Genomic DNA, 24052 nt, shown 5'->3' with positions numbered 1-24052 from the left:
TTTGCTGGGTAGGTGATGTTTTGATCCTAGCTCCTTTGAAGGAGCTTTGACTTTGTTGTCTTCTTCTAGTTGTATGTTTTGACCTTCTTTGTCACCAAAGTAAGATTCTAAAGTCTGAGGTTTTTTTACACTGGTTGCTCTTTTTCCCAGTTAATTACTTGACTTTTTAACTTTCTGTTAAAGTAGGACTCTGCTTCCAGTGTGGGAGGTGTATTGTCCCAAGCTTCAGGGGTTTTGTGTAGCTGTTTTCAGAGATACTTCTAGGAACCTATAAATTTTCAGTTCTTCCAAGGTGGTATGATGAAAGGAGAGGTATTTACTCCTTTCCTGACCTGACCATGGACCTCTGGTCTGTGAGTGACCACAAGCACTCCTTTCTGCCTTTGAATTGTGAGGAGGATTCCCTCTCCACCATGGCCACAAGCTCTGCCACACCAGTATTCCTCCTCAACCCAGGACCACTACCCAGAACTGCGACTCAGATCCAAGCACAAGCAAAACAAGAGAATCCTGCCTCAATGCCAGCAAAGAGATCCCTGCAATATTTCTCTGATCAGCCACTTAATACCCCCTACCATCTATGGTCCAGGAGCTCCAGAAGCAGCCACTGCTACCACAAACACTGCCTCTGACCCAGGGTTGGGTCACCCAGGTCTGACAGATTTTTCCTACTGACCTTCTAAGTTGTCTTTGGCATTTGTGGGTTGAGAAGTCTGGAAACTGCCACAGCTGCCAGTAATTAAATCCTGAGGCCTGCTCCAGGTTTGTCAGGGCCCAATCTGTGGCGGCACAGTCCACACTGGACTGCGCTCCTCTCTCAGACTGGTGCAAGAGACTTTCCCATTGACTTTCCAGGTTGTCTTGAGCTGGAAATTTGTTTCCCTCTGTCATTTTGTGGGATCTGCTTCTCTAGAATTTGTTTAGAGTCATTTTATAGGGTTTTTGGAGGGTTTTGGGTGAGAGCTCAAGCAAGTCCCTCCTTTTACTCTGCCATCTTGGCTCTGCCCCCTTGAGAATGAGATTCTTAAACAGGTCAGATTAGATGATTCCCTGAAGTCCTTCCAACTCTCATATACTGTGATTCTGTGATTCTATAAATATAAAGCTAAAAAGTGGTGAGCTCTTCTCCTCACACAAGCTTTTGTAAGATCAGAGGTAGGAATAATAGCCTCAGGAAGAAGAGGTCCCTCTGCTGTTGTGGTCTCAAATGGAGCCATATAGGGAAAACTCTGGAGACCTCTCTGTAGATAGTAAGCTAACTATAGTCGAAAAGGATTTATTAAATGCTTATTAGGGGTGCAGAGCCAAACTGGCAGAGGAAAATCAGGGATTTCCTGAGCTCTCCCCCAAAGCCCTCCAAATACCTGTAAGATATGACTCTAAACAAATTCTAGAGAAGCAGATCCCACAAAATGACAGAGGGAAACAAATCTCTAACTCAAGACAACTTAGAAAGTCAACAAGAAAGGTTTTCTCACTGAGCAGGAAGTGAAGGGTAGTAGTCCCGGAGTCAGATGGGCTGGAGAAGGCCTCAGGGGACTGAATCACTGGTAGCCATAGCAGCTTCCAGACTTCTCAACCCACAAACACCAAAAAGGACAGTGGGAAATCTCTGTGGGACCTGGGTAAAAGAGGAGCCCATAGTCTGGCCAGGTCCTCTACCAGCCCCAAGGCAGTGGGAGTTGTGGTAGTGGTGACCAGCAGCATGGCTGCTGCAGCAACAGCAATGACAGTGGAAGAGGCTACTTCCAGAACCCTGGGTCCACAGATGGTGGGAGAGCAAGTGGCTGATACAAAATTCCTGAAACCTGAGACAGTATAATCACCCCCACCTCCACTGGAAGCAGAGTTCTGTCTTGATAAAGAGTTAGAAAGTCAAGTGTTTGACTGGGAAGATGAGTAAACATTGTAAATCTTACTTTGGTGACAAGGAAGATCAGGCCATACAACCAAAGGACAGTAGAGTCAAAGCTCTTGAATCAAAATCATCCAAGAGGAATATGAATTGGTCATAGTCCATGAAGGGGTTCAGAAAAGATTCTGAAAATCAAGTAAGAGAAGTAGAAGAAAAATTGGGAAGAAAAGTGAGAGTGATGCAATAAAATCATGAAAATCAAGTCAACAACTTGCTAACGGAGACACAGAAAAAATGAGGAAAATAACACCTTAAAAAATAGACTAACTCAAATGACAAAATAAGTCCAAAAAGCCAATGAGAAGAAGAATGCCTTAAAAACCAAAACTGGCCAAATGGAAAAGGAAGTCCAAAGACTCACTGATGAAAATAATTCCTTCAAAATTAGAATGGAGCAAATGGAAGCTAATGACTTTATGAGAAATCAAGAAATTATAAAATAGAAGCAAAAGAATGAAAAAATAGCAAGACAACGTGAAATAACCACTGACCTAGAAAATAGATCCAGGAGAGATAATTTAAAAGTTATTGGATTACCTGAAAGCCATGATCAAAAAAAAAAAAAGCTTAGACATCATCTTTCAAGAAATTATCAAGGAAAACTGCCCTGATATTCTAGAACCAGAGGGTAAAAATATTGCAAGCCACCAGAAACAACTTGAGTATTGTGGCAATACAATCAGGATAATACAAGATCTAGCAGCTTCTACATTAAGGAATGAAAGGACTTGGTGTAGGATATTCTGGAAGTCAGAGGAGCCAGGATTAAAACCAAGAATCATCTACCCAGTAAAACTGAGTATAATCCCTCAGGGAAAAAATAGATATTCAATGAAATAGAGGACTTTCAAGTATTCTTGATGAAAAGATCAGAGATGAATAGAAATTTTGACTTTCAAATAAAAAAATCAGGAAAACATGAGATGGTAAACAGGAAAGAGAAATTATAAGAGACTTATTAAAGTTGAATTGTTTACATTCCTACATGGAAAGATGATATTTGTCTCAGTCTTTGAGACCTTTCTCAGTATTAGGGTAGTTGGTGGAGATAGATAGATAGATAGATAGATAGATAGATAGATAGATAGATAGATAGATAGATAGATAGATAGATAGATAGGCAGGCAGGCAGGCAGGCAGGCAGGCAGGCAGGCAGGCAGACAGACAGACAGACAGACAGACAGACAGACAGATAGATAGATAGATAGATAGATAGATAGAGATAGCACAAAGGATGTTATAAAAAATAAAATTAAGAGGTGAGAGAGAAATATATTGGGAGGGGAAAGGAAGAGATAGAATGGGGTATATCTCACATGAAAGAGGCAAGAAAAAGGTTTTACAATGGGGGGAGGAGGGAGGAGGTGAGAAGGATTTTGGCTTAATTAGGGAATAATATACACACTATATTTGGTATCTTACCCTACAGAAAAGTAGGGGGAAAGGTGATAAGAGAGGGAAGGATGATAGAAGGGAGGGCAGATTGGAGGAAGGGGCAGTCAGAATCAAACACTTTATAAAAGGGACAGGGTCAAAGCAGAAAATAGAATAAGTAGGGGGGATAGGATGGAAGAAAATATAGTTAGTGTTTCACAACATAACTATTATGGAAGTGTTTGGCATAACTACACATGTATAACCTATATTGAATTGCTTCCTTTCTCGATGGGGGTGCGTAGGGAGGGAAGAAGTGAGAGAATTTGGAACTCAAAGTTTTAAAAGCAAATGTTAAAAAATTGTTTTTACATGCAACTGGAAAATAAGATATATCAGCAATACAGTATAGAAATCTATCTTGCCCTTCAAGAAAGTAAAGGGGAAAGGGATGGAGGAGGGGGGATGATAAAAGGGAGGGCAGATTCGGAGAGGGGGTAATCAGAATTCATGCCATCTCAGTGGGGGGAGGGGAGAAGATGGGGAAAAAAATTGGAATTCAAAATCTTGTGGAAATGAATGTTGAAAACTAAAAAAAAATAAATTTAAATCTTTAAAAAAATGCTTACTAGGTGCCAGGCACTGTGCTAAGTGCAAAAAAAAAGATATTCCCTGTCCTCAAGGAGCTTACTAACTGACAGAATTTGCTTTGACAAGGAGTTTGGGAATTCCTAAGAGCAACATTTAGTGCCACCTATTGGAGGAAGCAAAGAAACAAGCACTAGCAGCTTACCACATGCCTGGAACTCTGTTTAGCACTTTAGAAAATTGAGGCAAACAAAGATTAAATCATTTCCCCAGGATTACACATCTAGTAAGTGTCTGAGACTGGATTTGAACTCAGGTGTTCCCAACCCCAGACACTGCTCTTTCCATTGAACTAGCTGGCTGCATAAGATGAGACAACATGGAGAAACAACAGCACTGACTACCAACTAGGAGTGGTACAGAAATGTAGGGGAAACACAACGAGTAGCAATATATATCATTGTCAAAGTTCCTGAGGAAGACAATACGTGTTGGGAGCAGAAGGAAGAAACTGTGAGTGTTAAGTGGCTATAAGTCTCTGAGACCTTTAAGATATGGTTCCTCATTAGAGATGATCCTCTGTATCATCATCTATGTGTCATGACCAATCCTAGGCCTTCTCCTTCCTTTTTCTTTCTATTCTTTCTCTCAGTAATATCATCAACTCCTACAGGTTCAATTATCTCTATGAAAATGATTCCCAAATCTACATCCATGGACCTCATCTCCACCTACTTCCCAGGTATTTCCACCTGGATATTCCATAGGTATTTCAAATTCAAGTGTGTAAAACTGAATTCATTCTTTCCTCTTAAACTAACCCCTCAAGGCAGGTAGATGATGTAGATAGAGTGCAGGGCCCAGAGTCAGGAAGATTCCTCTTGGGGAGTTCAAATCTGGCCTCAGAAACTTGTTAGCAAGTCATTAACCCTGTTTGCCTCAGTTTCCTCACCTGTAAAATGAGCTGGAGAAGGAAATGGCAAAAAACACTCCAGTTTCTTTGCCAAGAAAACCCCAAATGGGGTCACAGAGTCAGACATGACTGAAAACACTGAAAGCTAAAGTCACCCCTCCTCCTAACTTTCCTATTTTTCTCAAGAACACCACCATTTTTTTCAGTCACTCATGTTTATAATTATTAGATCCTCTTCAATTTGTCATTCTCATTCACTGCCTCCCCAAAAGGAAATAGTTGTATTGATTTGTACTCCTCACCATATCTCACGTTCTTTGTACTCACCAAGACTACCCTCTTCAAGCCATCATAGCCTCTCTCCTGGAACTAAAAGCAGCCAGTCTCCTAACTAGTGTTAAGTTCTCCAGTCTTCACTCTCCAATTCGTTTTTGACATCTGCCATATTGATATTTCTCAAGTATAGATCTAAATATCACCCAGACTTAGAATCATAGGATTTTGGATCTAGAGAGGGAGGGGACCTCCTCAAGTTCAACCCCTTCATTTCACAGTTGGGGAAGTTGACACCTGAGGAGGTGAAGTGATTTATCCGAAGTTATACAGGAGGTAATGGAATTTAAACCCAGGTCATCTATCTCCAGGGCAAGTACTCTTTCCACTGTTAAGAAACATCAGTGACTCTTCATTGCCTCTATGATCAATTGCAAAGTCCTCTGTTATTTAAAACTTTTCACATATCTTTCCAGATTAATTACTTATTACTTTGCATCATATAATCATATTGCAGCCAAACTGGACCACTTGCTCTTCCTTGTACATGGCATTCCATCTTCCTCCTGTGCTTTTGCTTAGCCTGTTTTCAATGCTTAGAATGTTCTCTTTCCAAATCTCATCCTCTTAGAATCTTAAACTCCCTTCAAGGCTCAGCTCAAGCATAGCTTTCAAGAGAACTTTCCTGATTCTCCCATGTTTCAGTCTGAAATCTCTTTGTAATTCATATATATATATAGATATACATACATATCTATCTATATATATATATAGAGAGAGAGAGAGATGTAAAGAGAGAGATCTATATCTATAGATATATATGTATATCTATAGATATAGATATCCTGTATTTACTTAGCTGTATAGTTTGCCTAGTAGAATGTAAGATCCTTGAGGGCAAAAACTGTCTCATTTTCATTATTTATGTTCCCAGCACCTGGTACATGGTAAACACTTAATGATTCTTGTTTGATTTATTTATTTAGCTAAAAATTTCCCTTTCCAGTACTGTGAACTGTACACTTAGAAGAGAGGTGGTGCTGGTATCTGGAGGAGGTATTACTACCACTCTGTAGTAATAGGCAGTGATATTCCCATACTGCTTGGGTGAGGCTAGAGGAAGTCCACAAAGTGAAATAGAACCCTTTGTATTGTAAAAGCACCTGACAAAATGTTAACATGTAAATCAAGCATTCCAACCTCTCCCATATTCCCTGCAATCACTTTGGAATACAAAATAATTCATTAGACTTTGAGAATCTGATGGAAATTAAAGGTAGTTTTCATATCCACTTCAGGAAAAACTCATTTCCTGAATTAATTTTGAAGCTGAAGTTCAACAAAATATCTCACACTTCCCCAGTACTATCAATTTTCTATTATCCATGTATAGATTGTCCACAAAATAGATTATCCATGGTGACCCAGGAGATCCTTCCCTAACCCACTGGGTCCCAGGGCATAGCAAGAGAATATTTTGGTGTGTTTGTGTGTATATACATATGATTATATCTATAAAAAGTAGGGTACACTGTAACCATTGCATGATCCTCTATCAGTAGTCAGAACCTTAGACAGTTACTAACCTCTCTCCCTCCCTCTCTCTCTCTCTCTCTCTCTCTCTCTCTCTCTCTCTCTCTCTCTCTCTCTATTTATCTGCCCCTCTCCCTGTCCCTTTCCCTCTCTCCCCTCTCCCCGGGTTCTCATCCAAAATGGCAAGGAATGTAGGCTGAATGTTAAAATTAGGTGGATGTAGAACTAGATGAATAGCCAAATGCAAAAAAACTAAACGTCATTAATGAGTCAATGTTAACTTGAAGGAATTTTCTAGGGGAGGACCCCAGTGTTTGGTATTTCTTTAAATCATAGGATTATTATAGCTTTAGAGCCCTAAAACACCTCAGACTGGAGGAAGTCTTCGAGGAAACTTTTGGATGACTTCCTTGAGAGGCCCTCATAGAAAGAATTCTTGATTAGGTACTTGTATGACTAAATGGCCTCTGAATCATTTCAGACTTTAAGAGTTCATGAGTCTTTAAATTTCTATAGTTCTAATAATCTAAAAATATTTTTATCATAAGCTAAATAACTGTCAACAAAAATAAGACATTAAATAATCATGGAAAACAGGGAAGAAAAATTCTTTAACTCCCTCTTCACACTCTTTTAACAAGGAGAAACCCAAAGTATCAACAAACAGCATAGAAGTTAACAAAATGCTTTTTCCCGCTGTCCCCTCCAGGCCTACTCTCAAATTCTACTACTTTTGCCCCACTTTATTTCTTCCAGTTTTAATCAACTAAAAATTTTGTGCCCAGCTGTGGGCTGGGGACTGTTGAGAATAAAGAAGGAGCAGAATATATAGTCCTTGCCCTAGAGGAACCGACAACCTAGTTAGGGAAAGAAAGGGAACACAAATAAAACAACAGGGAACAATGCAAGTTGTAAATTACCATAATTCAATTACCACCACTGAAAACAACAACAGAATTTTTTTTTTCCTGAAGTAGAATAAAGGCTAAAGAAGAGGAAGGAATGTATGAGTACTTCTCAATGAAAACTGACAAAATTGTTTACTATAATTTCTATCAAAGTGTGGTCTTTCATGTAATTTATTTAGTGTTCCTAGTTTGCAAAATCACATTTAGTTTTGTGACCTTGGGAAAATCACATAACCTCCCCAGATCTCAGTTTCCTTCTCTGGGAAATAAGAGGGTTGAACCAGATGACCTATTGTCCCTGCCAACTCCAGATTTGCCATCTTTCTTTTGATCCTAGAATCTAATTTAAAGTCATAAGCATTCTTAAAAATTATCTCATCTTCAAATGCTCAAATACTAATATGAATCTGTGATCTCATAAATTTTTACTTTCCCTTCAATGAAGCAGATTAAAACCCATTCACATCTATTCATCTTGTGCACCCTTTTCCTATACCTTCACATAAATCCAACATAGGAGAGTCCATCCAACATTCTGGGTACTTTTTTCCTTTCCCCAGATACTGAAAGAAAACCAGTGAAACACACAAATTGTTAAACTGCTATCTCTTGATATTGCCAACTGACCAGCCCATCTTTTTTTTTTGTCCAAACATTTCCTTTGTGATATTCTACAATCCTATACCACCATTTTGCAGATGAAGAAAACAGGACAAGATTTAAGTGACTTGCTCAAATCCAAGCTAGTGTCAGAGACTGGACATGAACCCAAACCTTCTGAAACCAAATACAGTGCTACACCACAATATTGATTGTAAAGTTTCTATAATTTTCAGTCCTGAAAGATTACCCTGAACTAAACTGAAAGGCCTCTAAATAATATAAAGTAAGCAGATTTTTGAGCTCTGAAGTCTCTGCACTGTTATTCCCTTAAAAATGTACATTTCCTGAGGCTAGGGGCCTTATTAAATTCTCTCTGCAGAATAACAAATGCTGCTTTTTGTCACTCAAGCACCCCTATACATTCTTACTTTGCTAGGCTCTTATCTTAGAAAAGTAGAGAAAAATGGAGGTTAAATGATAATATTAGGTAAACTTAAAACTGGTCGAATAACCAGATACATTGTGACTGTTGTGTCCGTCCTTCATTGCTGAGGAAGACCAACCAGATACAACAAGTAGTCATTGACAGGCCCCATACACCCTTTCCTTACTCTTTCCCTGAATGGATACTGACACCCTATTCCTACCCCTCTCAAAGGGTAGAATTCGTGCCCTACTCTGACTCTTAGGCCCATTTCCCCTGTTCCAGGGATGACGTGTCTATCCCCTCAAGTGGCCAACTCTGTGAAGAAGACACCTCAGTGCACCCTAAGAACTCTTTGACCTTGTCATTTGCCCTGCTGGTGATCCTTAGCACCTCCCGGCCTTTCTATCACCTTACAGATTTACCATCCTATATGGGTTGTCTCTTACAATTAGATTGTGAGTTTGTTGCTCAGAGATGATATTCTTCTTCTCTTTCTGTCCTTGCTCTTAGCACAGTGCCTGACACATAGTAAGCATTTAATAAATGCTTCTACATTCCTTCATTCCTGAGTTGAGTACCTACTCTGTTAATATTCTGTGTAAAGTAATATCAATATATAATTAATTACCAAAGAATGAAATTACTTCCATGGTGGTGGGGAATGGCAGAATATAGGGTTAGAATAACACTATTTAGACGTGAACTAAAGATTATGTTGACTCAGTGCCACTGTGAGGATGATGGAAGTCTTACTCCATTAATAGCAGTATAACTGAAAAATTCTTGTTTTTCTAACCATTTTCCTCCTCAAAGATCTGAGGAAAACAATTGCTTAATTCTAACCAATAAGGAAGAACTATTTAGTGAAGTACAAATCACTACCAAAAAAAAAACCTTATGAGAAAGACACCATGTTATCTTAACTTTTCAATAGAGAAGGAATAGAATGCTGTACACAATCAGATGTGACCCTTTGTAATGGTAATTTAAATGGGAAGATCTTTCCCATCCATTAATAGGTCCATGTGACCAGCGTAAATCACATGGAACCCTAAGTCACATGTAGTGGGAAGAACTTGCTGAATGGGTAGAACAGGAAGGGTAAAGCAGAACTGGGAAGAAGTTGATGAGAGTGGTTAGGGAGAAGGAGAGAGGATGCAGGCAGGCAGGCTCAGCTAGTGTTGTGAGTGTTTGTTTGTGGGAAGGCCCCAGCAGCAGGGAGACGACTTGGGAATGGCATTGTCCCCTGCAATGCTAATATGTATTGACTTCCTGGTTGCTATGATGGATCTAGCTTTCTGGTGTTGGGATTTGGCTTCCTGGTGTTTGAATAAATATTTTTCTTCTACCTTCTATATAGAGAGTCTATTATACTTTGTTATTCAGAACTATGCTGGCATATTCATAGCTGCCCTTGGTCCTATGAACATTGCCTTGACAATTCACCCATGATATAAGGAAAGTAGATTTCAGAAAGCTCAGAGAAAGTATAGGTGGATTATGAGGGATAGATACTCAGAAAAAAAGAAAATTTTTGCCAATGTAATTATGAAGAATCATAGGTTTAGAGTTGGAACTGTTCTTACAGGTTCTCTGAAGCTTAAAACATTCATTCTATAGAAGAGGAAAATAAAGCCTAGAGATATAAAGTGACTAGCCCCAGATTAAACAGGTATGATTTTCTCCAACTCAAAATCCAGTGTTCTTGTCACTGCACTACAATGGGAGAGTAGAGGGACATGTACCTAATGTGACCTGTAAATGACAGGACTGTACAAAGGAGACCAATGAACCTAAAGTGGAGGCTCTCTGATAAGATTGTATTTTTTTTTAATGATCAATAGGTGGAAGTTGGTATGCAGAACAAAGAGCAGAACAGACCTGTGAGAATACCATTAGGCATGTTAAAGGTCGGAATCACCTGAGGCTTGGGAGAAAAAGGGATTAAAAAGAGTAAAATAGGCTTTTTAACATTATATGTGGCATAAATTCGGGGAGAGTAGATTTTGGACTATGATATCTCTTCATTGACATTACTGTTTCTACAATGTAAATTTCCTGAGGCCAGGAGCCTTATATAAATTTTTTGTCTATGTCAAAGTTTTGAACCTCCCAAATTTAGAATGAAAGAGTCATTCAAATGACTGGAACAATGCTCCAAAAGTAAGATAAAACTAGAGATAAATGTGAAGTTTTAAGTTTAGGATAAAATTCACACACACACACACACACACACACACACACACACACACACTACCCACTACATAAAACATAATTTCTTCCTTTAACCTAGGAAATTACATACACACATGTAAGGAGGGCTTCATAATGCTGCTTAGCTGTGATTCCAAATCAGTAGAGAGAATGATTAGTTTCTACTTCTCTGTATGCAGGGTAGAAATGACATCAGAACTTCGAAAGTAGAGAGATTCTTTATTTCTCTTTGGAGATAAGACATGTGTTTCCAAATCTCTCTTTGGGGAGAAAACCACTGAGAAAGAGAAAAGTTTCTGGAAGGTTGATATGTAGGAGAAAGGTATCTCATCTTCCTATGTCCCTAATATTCAGCTTGGCTCCCTAGAGACTATGGGAAATTTCCCCTTAGGTGAGATTAGGACTTCTTTTTTTTTTGTCGTGGAATTGAGATATTTCAGTCACTAACTTAGTGTATTTTTGGTATATTTTAATTTGAATATTTTCTCTGATTTCTGTTCATTATGTGTGTGTTCGTCCTTCATTGCCAAAGAAGACCATGCCATCAGAGCAGTAATGACATGATTTACACTTGACTTTGTTTTGAGTAAGGGAGGGCTGTGCAGGTCACCAGCCTCACTTCTCCTCCAGAGTCATCTGAATCCAGTGACCAGATATTCATCGGAATGACTGGAGATGACCCAGGATGAGGCAATTGGGGTTAAGTGACTTGCCAAATGTCACACAGTTAGTGAGTATCAAGTGTCTGAGGTGAGATTTGAACTCAGGTCCTCCTGACTCCTGCACTGGTGCTCTATCCATTGCACCACCTAGCTGCCCTCTGTTCATTATGCTCTTAGATGAAAGGAATTACTTCTTGTTCCCTGTTCATAATGGTCTTTTATGTAACTAGCATTTGGTGGGAAGAAATTAATTCTGGGAGGGAAGTTTGGAGTTACCCTCCCTGCTTTAAGAGTCAGTGATCAAGAAAAAAAAGTCTGAATTTTAAAAGAAAATCTCCTCAGACCTGCAATTTTTAAGTGGGCACATAAAATTAATTCTAATCTGGTACCTCTTTCTCTCTCAGAGGAGAATAGAGTTGCCAATCTCATGATCCCCTTCTACTGCTACCCTCCAGGGAGGAATTAAAGTTTCTCTTGAAGAAGTGTGGGCAAAATTACAAGATATCTCTCATTGCTTCTCCATGAGCCACTTTTAGACAACTCTCCCATGTTGTTACCTTGGCAACAGGGAGGAAAGAGGGAAGAGGAAGAAGAGGGGAAAGGAATAAGCATTTAAATAGAGCCTACTGTGCTTCAAACGCAGTGCTATGCACTTTTTACAAATATTATCTTGTTTGATCTTCACAACAACCCTGAGAAACCCTGAGTGGCATTATTATCCTCATTTTACGTTTGAGGAAACAGATTTAATGACACACCCATGGCCACACAGCTAGAAAGTATCCGAGGTCAGATTCAAACTCAGATCCTCCTGACTCTTGGTTCAGTGATCTTTTTACTGTGGTACAAGCTATCTCAAGTACACATACATCCTACATGCATAAAAAGTTAAGTAACAAGAGAACATTTAGGTGAAAACTCAACAATAGTAGAATCAATGACAAAAATCATGGTTATTAAATAAATTGTACAGATGACTGCTATATAAATCCACTTGGAGGAGAGATGATTTCCAACTGAGAGAGTCAAAAGGAGATTTTCTGAAGAAGGAAGTATTTGAAAAATTGACCCTTGAAAGACACAGAATTTGAAGAGATAAAGAGGTAAGAAGAGGGAAAGACCCTCTAGATAAGTAGAAAAACTTAAGAAAAAGGGAAGAGGCAGAGGAGTGATAGGCATGTTCAGGAAAGAGTGAATAAATTGCTACCAGAGGCAGAGAGTTTATGTCAGGAAGTATTTGGTAATAAGACTGAAAGGAAAGGTTAGAGCCACATTTTAGAACTAAATGGCAGGCCAAAGTATCTGGGTTTCATTTATTGGTGACAGGCAATTTGTAAAGGGTTCTAAATAGGTAATATGTCCAGATGCATTCTTTTACAAGAAAATGAATCTGACTGTGATAAGCAGGCTGTTGGAAGTGACATTCTGAGGTTGATGTGGCAGTTGTTGGTCACAAATCAACAAGAGTCAGTTACTTAGACATACAGAAATAATGGTAGCAATAACTAGAATTTATATGGTACTGTATGGTTTGAAAAGCACTGACTATACGCTATCTCATTTTATATCACAGTAACTCTGTGAAGTAGGTGCTATTATTATCCCCATTTTACAAGTGAGGAAACCGAGACTGAGAAAACTTAGTTTGCCCAGCCCAAGATCTTGCAGCTACTAATTGTTTGAGGGAGGATTTGAACTCAGGCCTACCTGAAGTCAAGTCTAGCACTCTTGCTAGCTGTCCCTACAGACAGTTGAGAGAGTGAAGTTGGAAGATTCTAGAAAGAAAAGGAATAATTGAGGAGGCATCTGAAGGAGCATTCCACAGAAAGAAAGGATTAGAACTGGACAATGGTCTCAAAGGAGTGAACTTTGGAAAAGATGAAAGATACTCTCTTTTGATACTAAAAGGAAGGAAAAGAGATCTCTACAGAGAAACATTCAGAAGTAGTGAAAAGCAAAGATAGAGGACCTCACACCTAATGCATCAGGAAGAGAGAAAAGACTCAGGAAGGAACACCATCTAATGACCATAAGGCTAAGAGAAGGGAAACTGAAGGCTTTAGTAGAAAAGGGAAGGTCTAGGGTAGCTTCTTTGTAAAGCATGCTAGTAAATATAATAAAAGCATTATTGAGTAGGAATTAGATATTAGGGGTATTGAAATGAAAGAATGAGTTTACAGTATAGGTGATATTCCCACATTTAGAAATAGTATGTGAATATGTTTAATTAGAACTATGTTCAAACACTACCCACATCATCTTCATAAAGCATCGGACTTTCAATACTATCTACATATCTCTCGCTCTGGATTTTTAATCCTAATAATATCTTCTGCTCTCATAACCATGAAAATTTTGCTCCCTTTTAGTAGCTGAATATATAAATGTAGATATATAGATATAGATATTTCTAAACACATCAGAGTAACTTGTAATAATTAACCTTACATTGTCACTCAGTAACATTTATGGAGTTCCTAAAAATAAACACAACAAAAAGACACAGAAGAAGAACAGTGGAAAGGACCCTGGCTTTGAAATCAGAAGACCTGGGTTCAAATGCCACCTCTGATGCTTACTACCCATGTGTACTTGGGCAAATCGCTTAACATCCCTGAGTCTCAGTTAACTTATCTATAAAATGGGGCAATTGGATTAGAGACCCTTTGAGGTTCTACTATCTCTAAACATGGAATTCTATTAGGCAGATATGTATTGGGTAGATACATGGTGTAATGGATACAGCACTGGACTTGAAATCAGGAAGACTCATCTTCCTGAGATCAAACCTGGTCTCAGACACTTACTAGCTGTGTGAGCCTGGGCAAGTCATTTAACCCTGTTTGCCTGAGTTTCCTCATCTGTATAATGAAGTGAAGAAGGAAATGGCAAAGTACTCCAGTATCTTTGCCAAGAAAACACCACATGGGGTCATGAAAAGTCAGACTTGACTGACAAAAATAGTAAGTCAATCAAATGCCTTAGAAGATTTAACACCTAAAAGAAAAGCAAATGAACAATATAGAAAAGGTACAGTATGTTGCAATTGAATGTATATTTACAGATGTAGCTGGAAATGTCACCACTTCTGGTACTGAACAAAAAACACTCCTCAGTGTTATGTAACACTGAGGAGTGCTTTCCATTGAGTACCATAAGTGTACATAGTACAACAGGGGAACAGTGAAGAAATTTAAATTGAAAGAATCATATCTGATCTTTGAGCAGAAGGGAATATGATATGGTTAAAAAGAGATTAGAACTAGGAGTCAGAGGACCTGAGTCTGAATACTGCCTCTGCCGCACAGCTATTTCATGATCTGAGCAAATCATATCACCTCTCTGGCTCCAGATTATTCATCTGTAAATAAGAGGATCAGACTAGTTATCCTCCAAGAGTCTTTAAGGGTCTCATAGTCTATGATTCTGTGAAAAGGAACATTTTTAGCTTCGAAAAATCTGATCCTAATGAGTTATATAGAGGATCTGCCAATTAATTATAGATATTCAGATGACAGTAGTGTAGATGTGTCTATATGCAATGTATTTGTACTTATGTAAATTATTTGTAATGAAAATTACAAAATTATACTGTCAAAATACTTCAACAAATAGTTTAAGGGAACAATTATTCTAAATAAACACCATAAGCTCTAGTGCGTTCTTTGTCACAAAGTAGTATAATCAAATATTGACTGATAACTATCAATCAATCAATACACATTTACTAAGCTCCCACTATGTGCCAGGTTCTGTGCAAGGTGATTGGAATACAAATAAAGAGGATGAAGCAAGTTCTTCTCTCAAAGGCTTATGTAGCTATTTCTCTTTTCAGGTAAGTGAACTTTCTACAAATTTTTCCTTCTTCCTGAGAGGCTCCATTCCCTTTGGAACTCAGACTGCCCTCTCCCACTCCTACCCCCACCCCCAGCAGCCTGAGCTGCTTCAGTGCCTGGTGTGGTGAACCACTGTTGGGCTGGGGTACACAGTTGCTGCTGCTACTATGGCCCATGCCTCCTCCTTTCAGGTCTGGGGAGTTAAATTTATTTAATGTAAATTTATGTAAAGTGAAAACTATCCTAAACTGTCTCTTTCTATACTTTCTCATACCTACCCATCATCCCAATGGGAGAATAATCAGATAATTAAGTCACACCTTGAAATGTTTACACGTAGTAGTAGAAGTGGTAGCAGTAGTAGCAGTAGTAGTAGTAGTAGTAGTAGTAGTAGTAGTAGTAGTAGTAGTAGTAGTAGTTCCATTTCAAATCCATATTTCCAGTGTTTCTTTCAATTTGAAATATAGGTAATAAAAAAAGCCAGCCTAACCATGATTTCCAAATAAGGAGGACTAAAATCAATGTATCTTTTTCAGGGGAGGATATCTCATGATGCATAGAATTCACGTATGTGCCCAAAGAGACAGGCTGCCATGAAAGCATGCATCGAAGAACCCTTCATATTCTGAGCCCCTCATATGATGCAAGACACTTGTGAGATTCAAGATTACATGAAACCCCTACAAATTGAAGCTGCTATTCCTGTAGCTTTCCAGGAGACTCTTCAGTAGATGGATCAAACCTGAAAGAAGCACCAAGACACTCAGTAACTCCACTGCAGACTCAATTGACATATTGATTTTTTTTCTAAGCATCAGAAGCAAAGTTGAGGCGACATGGGAAAGTTGGCAGAACTTTTATACCTCATCAATAAAGGACGCTTAGCTTCAGTGGTTAGAGGGAATCAGTCAACTGGTTATGGATCCATTTCTCCCTTGGCTTAAATGATGGAGTGCTAACAACACAGCCTGGAGCACAGTTGAATGTGTTCCTATTGCTTGGTTTAACAGGGACATTTAACTACTTGTGACCTTACTCCTAGGGGGAAAAACTCATATATACCAATCCAATGCTTTAAAATTAGTTTGCCATTTTTTGACAAGGAGTACAAGGATAGACATATTTCTATTGTGGGTTTTTTCCCCTTTTTTTCTAGCGTTAAAGAAAAACAGATTTAAATGGACTGGAATGTTCTCTTTTCTTTTTTACTATTTCTTTGAAACAGTACAAAATTTATTTCCTGGAAGTTTTTCTCATCACACAATCACCAAGCATTTATGAAGAGTCTACTATGTGTCAGATACTGTTCTAGGTGCAGAGAACTCAAAAGACAAGAGTGGAATAACGTCTTCCTTTAAATAACTTTCATGGAACTTGTAGAGTTTGGAGGTGTATTATCTTATTCAAGGAACAGCAAGAAGGCCAGCATCACTGAATAGAAGAGTGGGTGGAAAGCCTGGAGAAGGAGGGGTTAAAGGAGAAGATGTATGGTTTAAATAGACTGGAAACAGGTGGAACTGGGTTAAGGAGGGCTTTGAACACCATATAGCTCTGAATGGAAGTCAACGGAGAGGTTAGGGCTGGATAAGTAGATCTGAGAATCATGAGCATAAAGATAATTGAATCCATGGGGACAAGTACCCAAATGAGATAGTATAAATGGAGAATAAATGAGACACTAGGACAGAGCAAAGCTAGCTTCCTGCAGTTAGTGACCCACATTATGATAAGATTAAGGAATTTTTTTATAAACTTTTATTTTCTCAGTTAACAAGCATTTCTCTTCTCTCCTTCTCACTCTGCTTCCCCAATTAAAAAAAAAAAAGAAAGAAAAACCGAGATCATATTTATTTCCATATCTATAGCCAAGCTAAACAAATTCTCGTTGGCAATATCCAAAAATGTTTGTCTCTTTCTGTATCTTGAATCTGTCAGAAGGTAGCATATTTCTTCATTAGGATTCTTGAATTGTGGTTGATTATTGAATTAGATCAAAGGATCTAGATATTCTAGCCATTTCTCATTTACCCTGAAAAATATATTTCCTTCTTACCCTACAAAATATTTTACAAAATCTCACTGATTCCCTGGAGGTAAGGGCACAGGGCTGGTGGGAATAATTTATTAGTTCCCTAATGTCTCTAGGTAAATAGGTTTATCAGGCAGTTTTCCTCCAGATTAGGAAGAATTCTGGGAAATAAAAGTACTAGGGATCTAGGAGGGAGGTAGAGTGTCAACTTTGCTAAGGGCTTGCCTTGAATGGGATCATCTAGGGATTCCATTCCTCCCCTAACTCCTATTTATCATGAGCTATCATCTCATACACCTGGCTTCAAATTTGGCTAACACCTGAGTTACAAAGAATGAAAGGGGAGGGGGATGATCTCTAATGGCTAACCAACTACACCAAGGGGAAAATCTTCCTTTGACTGTTAGAGTCATTCACTAATGACCTGGAGCATGAGATTTGTTGACTCCTCATTAATGTGTGACTATTTGCCGAAGTTATTGATGGCCAGCTGATTATAAAATCATAAAGAGTAAGTAATTAGCACAGTAGTTCTACATAAATGATAGTGCAGCCAGTTTGTCAGAGTGCAATTTCATGGGATCATGCATTGATGTAGTTATAGGAAACTGTTCATCTGTTATTTGAATCTAAGCCCTTGTTTCTGGCCAATTAGCACACACAGTTAAAGATAGTGCTGATGAAACCACACTCATGGGTTTGACCTGATGTCACAAGCCAATAGAGTTTTTGCTGTGGCATAGACAATAATGCTGATTGTCATTTTATGAATGTGCCACAAATTGATTCTCTTACTTAGGTTTAAAAGATCCTTGATTTTGTTGGGTGTGGTGGGTGTTCCTTCCACTGACACAAATGGACAGAGTTCCTGTGGCGAGAGAGAGAGAGAGAGAGAGAGAGAGAGAGAGAGAGAGAGAGAGAGACAGGGAGGGAGAGAGAGATGTGCTAGGTATGTACAAATATACCTATATGTACACACACACAGAGCCAATATAGATATATATATATAGTTATATAGTCAAATGTATAACTATACTTATTCATAGACCTTTATTTGACTATATAGCTATAGGAAGATAAAAATAGCTCTAGATAAATGTAGCTGTAGAAGTAGATCCAGATGCAGATGATACAAATACAGAAATAGAGACAGAGATGATGGAGAGGTGGGAGAGCTGATAGAGATAGATATTGAGATATCACTAAAGAAAGGTGACCTAGTAGTCATCATTCTGGTGATAAGCCTCTCTGAATGTAGGTAGTCTGTTCTTCAGACAACAGACATATCTATCCCATTCAAGATTTTATATTCAAGTCTATATTCAAGATTTTTCCACCTTGCTAGGCCCAGGCATACTTTGTGATCTATGAGCATATATTTCAAAAGCACAGGATCAACTCCATGCTGTGATGATGCACTAGAGTAGAACTTTATTGGGGTGATCGAATTCCTAACTATCCCTAGTAATTGAATGCTATTAATCCCAAAAGGTTCCAGGGGAAAGCATATATGTGGCTAAGTAAAACTCATTCCCAAATCTTTTGTTTAAAAAAAAAGCTCACAAACCATCAAAGTTGATGTGTCAATGATGTCAAAGTAGAATTGTGCTTGCACATAAAATACTAACATAATTAAGAAAAGCCTTCTCTGGATCACTTGCATACTTTACAGTGATCTATACCTGCAAGTTACCCAGCTGTTGACACCATTCATCAGCCCTGTCTTCTAAGAGAAAGACAAATATTCTATCATATTTATCAATGTTCAAATCGATTTATTCATATTCATTGAGCACTTAGCTGGTCCAAGTCATACTGAATGCTGTATAGTCTAAAGGGTAAGTTAATTATGACCTTCATGAATTTTAAGAATTCTTATGCAGAAGATACTCAATAGTTCTTCTCCAAGGTTGAAAAGACAGAAATACACTTAAGCAAAAACAGCAGAAATTCAGATTAGATCTATGGAAGTACTTCCTGCCATCAATGTGAAAAAATACTGGGATTGGGATTGGCTACCAAAAGAGGTATTGTGGAATAGCATAATAGCAACATGGTACTTGGAGTCAGAAAGATCTTTAGATCTTATTTGCTATATGACCACTGGAAAGTCATTTACCTTCTCTGGATCTTAGTTTTCTCATCTGTCAAATGAGGGAGTTGTACTCATTGGTATCCAAGGTCCCTTCTAGATTTAAATCTAGATCCTGTGATCCTAGATCTCCTCCAGAAGAGATTAAATAACCATCTATCTTGACTAGTTTACAGAAAATGCTCCCTAGAAACAGGAGAATTGATGAGATGACCTTTGAAGATCCTTTCTTTATCAAGAATCCTAGGACTCTACAGTGATTCAATGTGGGGACAATGGCCCCCTCAGTTAATCTTCTTGCCCAACTGTAATTGTGGGAGCAAAACTCTGAATATAAGGAAATACTAACTGAATGTCTACTGTGCAAACAAGATTGTACTGGGCTTTCTGGGGAATAGCTACCAGTATCAAAAATGGTCACTGTTCCCAAGAAGCTTATAAGCTAGTTAGGAAACTAAGATATATACATGAAAAAATAATTAACAGCTTTTAAAATGTTTTATTTTACTTTTAATATGTGGAATAAAACTAGCATTTCCATAACACAGTATAAGAAAAAAATGATTGAGCATAAAACTACAAATCTATTATGGAGAATTTGCTATTCCTCTTAAATATATAATAAAGTTATCATGTAAATTTCTTTTTTCCCCCTTTTTTTTCTTCTCTCCAGCTTATCATGGCCTACAATTTAAAGTAAAGATTTCATGGAGAAAATGGGCATTGAACTAGACACTGAAAGATCAGTAGAATTTCTATTACCAAAATAGGAAAGGGTAAGAAGGAAGTAGAGAGGAATTCTAGACAAGGAACGGCTTTTGAAAGTCTGGACATAAAAAGAGTAAAATTACACAAGCTAATGCAGTATCTATTGCAAGATTTCTAGAGATGGAAATATCCTAGAAGATTAAAAGCCTGGAATAAGTTTGAATTCTGACTGACCCTTGCTAGGTATGACCTTGGACATGTCCAACAATAGTTTCTTCATCTATAAAAAAATGTACATAATCCCAGTGTCACAGAGTTATGATGAAGAAAGCAATTTGTAACTCTTACAGTATAAGAACTAGATCTATCATTTCAACTGATATGGGGAACTTCCAGATGAGGAAAGCCTCTCTACCAATGCACACTGGTACTTCCTTCTGTAACATTTTGTAACGTTGCCACTCCTTTGGGAGTTGCCTAGAGCACTAAGAGTTTAAGTGGTCTACCAGGGTCACATAGCCTGCATACAGAAGAGACTAGGCTTGGACTCAGGTCTTCCTGGCTCTGAAGATAACTTTACACACTTGAGTCTGCCATGTTGCCACTACAGTTTTTTAAAGAAACATATAAGTGATTTATTATTACTATTATCCAACATGGGAAATATGCATTTATTTTCTGTGTCAAATCATTTGCAGTAGCTCCAGAAGAGAAAAAACATTCTATTTGTAAACATGGTAGCAGGCACAGAAAACGAGGGCCCTCAGTTGTCTCATTTCTGGTGGCTACCACACAGTGGAATAAACACAGGAAAATGGGACACAGGCTAGTCACAGCATGAATTACTCTGCCCAGTGAAGCTGAAGGAGACTTAGCCATGCTTGAGAAATATTGAGACATGATAAAAGTGCCTTATACCAAATTACTTTTTATTCCTCACTTAATAAAAATGTCCTGGGTTGTCTTTGGTTATTGCAACTAAGCTCATGATTCATAGATCATAAATGTATGCAAAGAGCAAAACTTCTGATGGCATCCCAGGTACCATAGGAGCTTTGGAAGAGAGAGAGTGCCTATTCAGTGGGACTGACATCCCTGCGTGGCAGGAGTTTATTACATATCTGAGGCCATTATCAAAAGGATACACCTCAACACCAGCCAGAAGTCACATCAAGGAAGAGGTATAATAATAAAAGGTACACTTTAGAGCACCCTAAAGTATGCAAAATGATTTACAAATATCTCACTTTATTCTGACAATAACCCTGGGACAAAAGTGCTATTATTATCCCCATTTTACAGATAAGTATAAATTTAAAGAATTTTAAAATGGAAGTTAAGTGACTTGCCTAGGGTCACACAAATTAAGCGCCAGAGGTAGCTCTTCCTAACCCTGAAATCCTTTATCTACTATGGAATTCTGACATCTTACAAAATACAGAGTCAATACAAAAGCATTTTTGCGGGGAAAGGAACAGTTAACCCCTGAGAGAGTCATTAATTAATCACATGAATCAGCCCACTTACTGTACTTGGAGACAAACTCAATCATTTTAACCCTGATACCTCATTATGGGGGGGAGAAGTTTAACACTGAGTTCTTGAAGACAAAAGCAGCAGAATACAAGTTCTGGATGATGTCTCAATGTGGTAAAAGATTAGATTATGGTCATTTTTGAAGTCTAAAGAAACTTTTTTTGTTGTGGTTTGAACATTTTTCATTCATATCCAACTCTTTGTGACCCCATTTGGAGCTTTCTTGGCAAAGATATTGGAGTAGTTTATCATTTTCTTCTCCAGTTCATTACAGATGAGAAAACTGAGGCAAGCAGGCTTAAGTGACTTATCCAGGGTCACACAGCTAGTAAGTGTCAGAGGTCAGATTTTAAACTCAGGAAGATGAGTCTTCCTGACTTCAGACCCAATGCTTTATCCATTCCACCACCTAGTTGCCAAGGAAGTTTCAATTCAGCTTCCTCATTTGGCAGATAAATAATGAAGTCACTTGCCTAGAGGCATACAGCTAGTTAGTGATAGGACTAGAACTAGAATCCCAGGGCTGATTCCCACTACAGTAATCTTTTTATTATACTTCAATTGAATATTGGTAAATAAAAATTCTTCACGTCTGTATCTAAATACATCACTATCAAAAGCAGCCAGTCCAAAAGACTTCATAGCTTTCATTCCTCCTTCCTTGTTCAGGTCTTCCTATGCAATGTGCCACTTCCATTTAAAACAAATTACTGGAAGTCTCTCAGACACTGGTACTACTTATTCTTGGAGGCTGGACACTGGAAAGTGGTAATGCCTTTACAAGTTGATAGGCTTATTAAGTTTGAAATTATAGTAGAAAATCCATGTGGAAATGTACTATCCCAGGATCATAGATCTAGGGCTGGAGGTGACCTTAAAAATCACTTAGCCTAGCTGCCTCATTTTATGCATAAGGAGACCAAGGCTCAGGGAGGTTATATGATTTGCCTAAAGTTACACAGGAAATAAGTATCAAAGTATTTGAACCTAGGCAGGTATTCTTTTACTCGTGAGCCAAGGTTTTTCCCTTCTCACTACTTTCTCTCTCAGTAGGCAGCTGGATATAAGGACCTGGAATTCAGGAGGAAATAGCAGAGCTGATGATACAGATTTGAGAGTCATGCATAGAGTTGGCACCTTGAGAGTGGATGAGAAAGACTGAAAGTAGAGTAAAGATTGACTCAAATTCTCCAACTATCTCAACAATTCTTTCCTTCCAAGTCAATCAAGTCATAGCTCTTGTACCCTCCATGGCTGTTTGCCCATCTGCATTGAGGAAATTGACCTGAGCTGCCTACACCAAGTGTGCCATGGGGGCACTAAGTTATATGAAGTTATAGGGAAACATCTCTTAATTGATGGTGATTGTGCTGGTGATGACCGGAGAATCAACTTATTAATGCAGAATTTCATTAAATGGTGCAATTGCTGGATCTCAGGAAGGAGACAGCCAGTACTCAGCACATGCTGAGTAAGTTGTCTCAATGGGAATTTTCAACGGGAAAAAACCCTGTTTGCTATGACATGAAACTCAGAAAAATGGAAAAGTATGGAAAAATATACAAAGACATAGAAAACAGCACAGCTGGAGTGCAAACAAAAAAAATTGCTAAGTGTAAAAAGCAGATCCTTCAAGCAAAACAAATATGAAAAAATCTCCAGGAATATGACTCTTTGGCAAAAGCCACACAGCACCATACAGACAGGCATGAAACATTAAAGGAACTAGATGCTTAGGGGAAAGAATCACAACACCTTTCTCATATAATAGAAAATGTTGAAGACAAGGTAGAATTAAGGCAAAAAGAGTTGCATGTTTTTCTCTGTACTATCCACAAACTTCAGTAAACCTTAGAAAATGATGAAAAACTCTTCAAGTAGAAAAGGCTCAGGAAGCAGTCATGGAAATAGGAACTAAACAAAAGGCAAATGCAAGTCTCACCAGTGTGAAGAGATTCATCATCTCTGTTTTAGTTTCCTTTCACATAGCTAAGCATATGTGTTAAATCATTGTTATTTTGGTGAAACTAGCAGATTATGGATGATAAATTTTAATTATTTTTTTCAAATGTCCAACTAACCAAAGAAGCTATTTTAATGAAGTTTTCTGAATTTTTTATTCCAATGTTAGTTTGTGTTTTATGCATATTATGGTCATTGTTAAAAGGATAAAATTAAAATTGATTTTCACAACTTGTATTTTACAAGGAAACACTTCGAAAATATGCGCATGGAATATAGAATTCCCCCTCCCTGGATGCTTCAACTTAGTAAATAAATCCTCAGGAGTTGTCTAAAATACAGAGTAATTATGACTTGCCCAGGCTCACATAACCTCACTAACCAAGTCTTCCTGACTCCAGGACCAGCACTTGACCACAATTTCTATGTCACGTTGCTTCTACATTTGGGGGAAAACAAAGAACATGAGCAAATAATAG

The 24052-nt window shown here is 38.2% G+C and overlaps 1 pseudogene; it reads left to right on the top strand.

Moving 5' to 3' along the window:
• The first annotated feature begins 1705 nt into the window (after positions 1 to 1705).
• On the top strand, positions 1706 to 23617 carry LOC140507890 (THO complex subunit 7 homolog; annotated as a pseudogene).
• Positions 23618 to 24052: the final 435 nt, after the last annotated feature.

This window comes from Notamacropus eugenii, chromosome 5, assembly GCF_028372415.1.
Source record: "Notamacropus eugenii isolate mMacEug1 chromosome 5, mMacEug1.pri_v2, whole genome shotgun sequence".
Lineage (NCBI taxonomy): Eukaryota > Metazoa > Chordata > Mammalia > Diprotodontia > Macropodidae > Notamacropus > Notamacropus eugenii.
This window is presented reverse-complemented; position numbering and strand designations above follow the sequence as displayed.